Source organism: Penaeus monodon, chromosome 2, assembly GCF_015228065.2.
Source record: "Penaeus monodon isolate SGIC_2016 chromosome 2, NSTDA_Pmon_1, whole genome shotgun sequence".
Taxonomy (NCBI): Eukaryota; Metazoa; Arthropoda; class Malacostraca; order Decapoda; family Penaeidae; genus Penaeus; species Penaeus monodon.
In genome coordinates, this window is record NC_051387.1 from 5,641,659 (window position 1) to 5,648,632 (window position 6,974).

The following is a 6,974-nucleotide window of genomic DNA, read 5'->3' on the forward strand; positions in this document are numbered from 1 at the left end:
CCTATTTTGATTAAATATTCATGCGACACAGTGAGAACGCCTTCAGCGCCTAAATTTAACGTAAAACGAGCAGACTGGGTCGCCTTCACAAGGAGCGTCAAGCTCGAACTTGTTGGAGAAACCATAGATGATAAAGTAAACAATATTCAGAATTCGATTATAGAAGCAGCATTGCTATCCATTCCTAAACTTCGACAGATAGCGTTAAGCATAGAGTTCCATGGTGGACACCAGATTGCCGCAGGGCGCTGTGCCGACGCAATAAGGCCTACAGGCTTTTCAAAAATAACATCACAAATGAGAACTTTTGCAATTACAAACTAGCAAGAGCTAGGGCTCGTAGAGTAATAAGACAAGCAAAAAGAGACTCCTGGCGTAGCTTTGTCTCTACAATAAATAGCTCTACCAAAATATCGGAGGTTTGGTCCACTGTCAATAAAATCAATAAGAACAAAACATCTTGTAAAATTAAAAACATCATTCATGAGGGAACCAATTTTGACAATCCTAAAGACATTGCTAATGTACTCGCCAGGCAGTTCTCTTACACAAGCAGCTCGGCAAACTACCATCCCGCTTTCCTGACCACCAAGGAAGCCGCTGAGCTGCAACCTATTCACTTTGCCACAGGAGATGACTTTGATTATAATAAAGCCTAACAATGAATGAGCTTGTCCGAGCCCTAGAAGCCTGTAGAGGAACATCCCCAGGCCCCGATGAGATTCGATATGAGATGATGAAGCATCTTAATCATGATGACATGATTAAGTTGCTAGAAGTGTACAATGAAATTTGGAAAAGTCACACTTTTCCAAACTCATGGCACTTTGCCCACATCATTCCCATATTGAAAGGAGGGGGTAATCCCAGACTTGCCATCTCCTACCGCCCAATTGCGTTGACAAGTTGCTTATGCAAGGTCATGGAACGAATTGTTAACAGTAGGCTATTGCATTTTTTAAATTCCAGTAATTTACTAGTTGACGAGCAGTGCGGCTTCCGCAAGGGACGCCAAACTCTCGATCAGCTAGTAAAGCTGGACAGTCATATTCAAGAGGCCATTGCCAAAAAAGATTTTTTGATTTCAGTATTTTTAGATATAGAAAAAGCCTACGACATGACATGGCGATATGGCCTACTCAGAAAACTTTATGCTTTTGGATTACGTGGAAAGTTGCCTTGTTTTATTCAAAATTTCATATCTGACAGAACTTTTGCTGTCAAATTATTTTCCGACAATGTCACTTTTTCGGACATTTTTGTCCAGGCAAACGGTGTCCCACAAGGAAGTGTCTTGTCACCAACATTATTTCTATGTATGATCAATGACATCTTACCAGCTCCTCCTCGGAATCTTAAATACTCACTGTACGCTGATGATTGTGCATTATGGCACTCCAGCAATAATGCAGAATTCTCAGCAAATCGTATTCAATTGGCACTGGATATGATTCATAACTGGGGCCTCCAGTGGGGTTTTAAGTTTTCCATTCAAAAGAGTATTGGGGTAATTTTTTCACGTAGGAGAAAGCCGAACATCAGGCTAACTCTAGACAACCACCCAATACCTATTCAAAATTCTGCAAAGTTTCTTGGGCTACTTTTTGATAGTAGACTAAATTGGAAAGACCACATTGGTCAGTTAAAGAATAAATGTCAAAAAGCACTGAATTTATTAAAGTGCATTTCTGGTAACAAATGGGGAGCTGATAGACAGTCTTTGCTAATGGTATATAAAGCCCTGATTAGGTCTAAAGTAGATTATGGGTCAATCGTGTATGGTTCGGCATCGAGAACAAGTTTGAAAGGATTGGATGCTGTGCAGAATGCCTGTTTGCGTGTGTGTCTTGGAGCCCTGAAGTGCACTCGGATCGAGCGTCTTGAGGTGGAGTCAGGAGTACCTCCCCTCCGACTCAGACGCGGCCAGTTTAGCCTTGAGCTATGCCGCAAAGGTGACTCGAGTCCCGAGCCACCCTAATGGCAATAGTGGCATTAGGCCCTTTGCCACGAGACTCCACGACCTCGTCGAGAAAGTCGGTATAGATCTCTCTACCATCGATACCCTGGTTCAATCAAATATAGCGCCATGGGAAACCCCCAATTTTTCTATCATGGAAGCCTGGCTTCCATCAGCTAAGGCCATGGCGCCGGAGGTGGAGGTACGCCAGAGGTTCAGAGAGATCCTTGTTAAACATCTCCCTTTTTTTCATTTATATACCGACGGCTCCAAGACAGATGAGTGTGTGGGTGCGGGTGTATGGTCGACTGAATGTGAACTAAAGTTCAGACTGCCAAATCATGCATCGATCTTTATTGCTGAACTTTTTGCCATTGATAAAGCCATTGATTTTGCACTATCGACGACCCACGATAGAATAGTAATTTTTTCAGATTCCTTAAGTTCACTTAAAGCCATTAAATCATTAGAAACCACCAAAAATGAACTTCTGGGTAATATCATTCGTAAGCTACATGGTGCCAATAAATCAATCAAGCTAATATGGGTACCAGGCCACTCTGGTATCCATGGCAATGAGCAGGCTGACAAATTAGCCGGGTCAACTGGCGATCTGGACCTTAGCATAGTCCGTACAGATCTCAGGTGTTTTGTGTCTCTTATAAAAGCAAAAATACATCTCCTGTGGCAAAGTGAGTGGACCAGCCTCCAACTCACCAACAAAATCAAGCAAAAAATAGAACTGTGGGACACAGCCCACAGGAAAGTCAGAAGGGAGGAGGTGGTGTTGGCCCGCCTTAGGGTCAACAGCACAAGATTCACCCACCTCACTCCCTACATTGAAAAAAGATTCCCCCCAAGATGCCACCCCTGCAACACCATCCTTAACTTAATCATATCCTCACAGTTTGCAATAAATTCAACACCCAAAGACAAAGTATAAAAAATTATTTCCAAATTAAAAATAAAGAATTTACACTAATAAACATCCTATCAGATGATGAAAAAATCATCAGTAAAGTAATCACTTTTTTAAGGGAGACAAAACTTTATGACCTTATTTAGATTGACAGAATAAATAGGATCCATTGGCTTAATAACCTTGGCCACATGCCGCTGGTTGATAGCCAAGAAATCCAACAAAAAAAAAAAAAAAAAAAAAAAAAAAAAAAATTCTTTCTAATGCTATTGATATCGACACTGTTGTTATTTCCATTGATATTAGGATTATTATTAGTTTTTTAAATCTTGGTAACATTAAAGACAATTAAATTTTACAAAGGAAACTTTCCAAAAATAAGGGTAAGCAGGTGAGATAGGTCGGACTAATAACTGACTCCTTGGTGACTAAGCACTTGCAGAGCAATCTATGTGTAAAAACAATAAATTAGCTTATATTACAGTGAACATGTCGAGTGGTTTAAGTAATCTTATTTTACCCTTAACATGTTTATTTTGCTTTATGTCGCTCCCCCCAAATCTCTTGCCCGTTGTTTTCTGGGGGGTAGGGGACATGGACTGATCTCCCCTACCTTGAGCCCTTGCCCCAACTAATTTTGCACGGTCTTTTCATCTTCCCCTTTTCTTCTCTTATCTTCCCCAACTCTTCCCCTGCCCAGTTCCTGAGGTGTGAGAGCTGTGTTGAAAGGATGAAAGGCTAACTTTGTACCAATCATGAATGGCCTCAGGGAGATATGGGCACAGAATTCCCTTTAATTCCCGTTAATTGCTTAGCCCTTACCATCATGGGGACCCTGAGGGGTGGACTCTTTATCTTCCCCACATATTTCAGGCTTGCCATGGGCAGTAATGAGGATGTTGTACCCTTATTAGGGGCATTGAGGATCTGGTTTATCGACCTCTGATTCTCCTTTGATCACGGCTTCAAGTACTGTGCGAGTGAGAATGTGAGTAGGCATATTAATATAAATATGTGTGTATATATAGTTCACTACGTGCCCTGTGAGACACGATCATGCACCTTTTGTGCTTCTCTGTAAAACAGTTTGTCGTCCACTGGACTTCATAAATTTATCAAATCAAATAAAATCACTGCTACTACACCTCCCTCCTCGACATGTGCTAACAACTTGACCCAACCCGAATCATCTACCCAGGTTATAACTCGACCTTCAAAAGACATCCCTTCCTCACTCCCAATATTCTTCAATCCACCTCCTGCAGAATCATTATTTTCTATCTCCTCCTCCCTTATTAGAAACTTACTGCCCTCACCCTCACAGTACTATATCCCTCCACACCACATCCTCCTCCTCCCGTCCTCTACAATTCCCATTTCTACAAATCTTTTGAGTACTCTGTTAAGGCCAACTAATTGGATCCAATTTTTCGTGATTCCCTCAATAGTCCCTTATTCCGATAATATCCTTCCCTTAATCCAAAAATAAAGTTTCCTTCTGTAGTCGCTCAAACAGCCCACGTCTTATCACAGTTACATCTGAGTCTCAAGCCCATGCACTATCTTCCCTGGTAGACCTCACTGGCGAACCTATTCCTGCCCGACTCCACTGTGAAGACCTATTTGCCTGCCTTGCTAACTATGATGCAATATCAGTACAGTGCCCCCAGAGGCCGCCATAAGTCCCACATCAATATTGTCAAGATTACCTTCGTAGACATAACCTTCCCTATAAGGTCTATATAAGAGGAGAATCTTGCTCTCTCAGACCATATCAACCCCTACTTTGTCAATGTTAGACGTGTTGGGGTGTTGGCCACCCTACAAAGCACTGTCATTCCACAGCCACCTGACTTCTATGTACCCAACCTGTCATGATTGTTCAAACTGCCCAACACAATCAAGTACATGTGCCAGTTGCAGTGGCCCCCACAATGTATGTCATAGGGGTTGTCCTGCCTACAAGTCTGAGTCTGAGGTAACAGTTCTCAGATACAAACCTGGCCTCACTCTATGAGAGGCCACACAAGAAGTACACCAATGAGGTTTTTCAATCACTCCCTACTCCAGTACTATCCTTCACTCCACTTCTGTCCCCTCTAATCAAATAGTCTCTGCATCTTCCTCCTACTCAGCTTCCCACATCTATTTCTCCCATCTCCCAGTTTAAGCCTTTTTTCCATTCTAAATGCAAATAATATGATATCCACAACTGCACCTATGTCTCTCCCTACTCCTCGATGTATCAATCACACCAGACAATCCAAACATTCCACCCCATCTTCTCCTACTATATCCCATCCTACACCTACATCCACAGTCCCTCAGATACCTATATTCTCTTCACCTTCTTATAAAAAGAAATCCTGTCTCCCTAACCTTCCTACCCAAATCCCCTCTAGAAACCCTTGAGGACCAAAGAAAATTCCTAAGCATGAGCCAAATGAAAGTTCCTCTCATCCATCCTCCACTTTCTCTACCCCGATTCCGGCAACATTCCAAGTGAATGCCAACATTCATCTTCCTCAAATTTTCCCTTTTGGAAGTGTCCCAAGATGGAATGTGGTGCTCAGCACCACACTCTTTCTCATTGCTGTAAATGGATTAGTTTCAGCTCTACCACTAGGAGTCCTGCCTTCACTATGTGTAGATGATCTAGCCATCTTTGCTTCTGGTCCTTCCATACTAGCCCTTAGCTTCTCCAGTCGGCACTAACATCAATTTCTTCCAAAGCTAACAACTACGGCTTTCGATTTTCTACCTCTAAAATCGTCGACTCTTCATATTATCCTAATCCTCTCCAGCACTGATTATGGATACCATATATATTCCTCTGCATCTGCCTCCCCTCTCACTCAATTTGACACAATCCACGATTGTGGTCTCCGTTTAACCCTAGGTATCTTTTAATCCTCTCACTCGCATAATCAATATACTCTATTAACCCTATAGTCCGTAAAGGACATGATTAGTTTTTATCTGTATACATGGCAGAAAACGGTTGAATTTTGCTGGATACCCAGCCACCGACTATTACCTTCACTTCAAATATTCCTCTATAACCCTTGGCAATCTTTCTGGTCAGGTCTGACCACCAATAAACTACAAACCATAAAACCTTCCATCTCTCCTTAGTCGGCATGTCATGCTCCAACCCAACTCTATACCTCTTAAGTAATGTTCCTCTCTCAGTCCCTCATATTCTACTGTCCTGCTCTCGCTTTACTCTTCCCCGACCCCCCAACCTGTTGAACATCCTCAAGAAATCCCCTACCTTTGCAATTGACAACATATTCGCCTTCCTCAGACAAAAAAAATACCCTCCATTTGATCTAATCACCCTTGATCCTAAACCCTTCCCCTTCTATTAATCTATCCTACCCCATTGATTTTCTATCTTTCCACCTCTCAACTACCATACTATCTTACTATACCATGATTGTTGAAATTTAATACATTTTGTTCTAACAAAGAACTTTAAACCCCTTTCACCATAAGACTTTACCATAGTGCTATATGACCTTTGATGTCTAGCACATTTATTTTTCTAAACATTAACCAGTCATAGTTTTATGTCCTTTAAGTGTGTATACATTAAAAGTCTAGATAATGTTTCTTTACACCCCAGAGTTCAAAAGTCAGGATTTCCAACTGTACTCCCAAAAAAGGATGGTAGACGTATATCTTTTCCCTTTCATAGCAGCAAAGGTTTAATGATTTATAATAATAAAGCGGTATATACCACAAAGGTAATTTTTTTTTGAGCGAATTGCTGTGCATGATGTTGCAGAATCAGTTTCCAGAGACTTGGAATCAGGAGAGTTTACACATAATCCTGGTAACAAACCAAAAGAAGGCAGTACGAGCATCCCACTGTCCTTCAGTTTCACTATTAACAGATTCACCATAAACAATGGTAAATTGGGTAAATCATATAATTCATTGGTCCTTAGTGTGTTATGGCAGATGGGGTATATTAACAAATAACATTAAGAAGGATTTCGAACTGAAGAGAAAGAGTGCAAACAGAATTCGTGCTGCATGAGATCATTAATGGTAGAAATAACAACTCTAAAAAGATTGAAAGAGAAAAGGCAA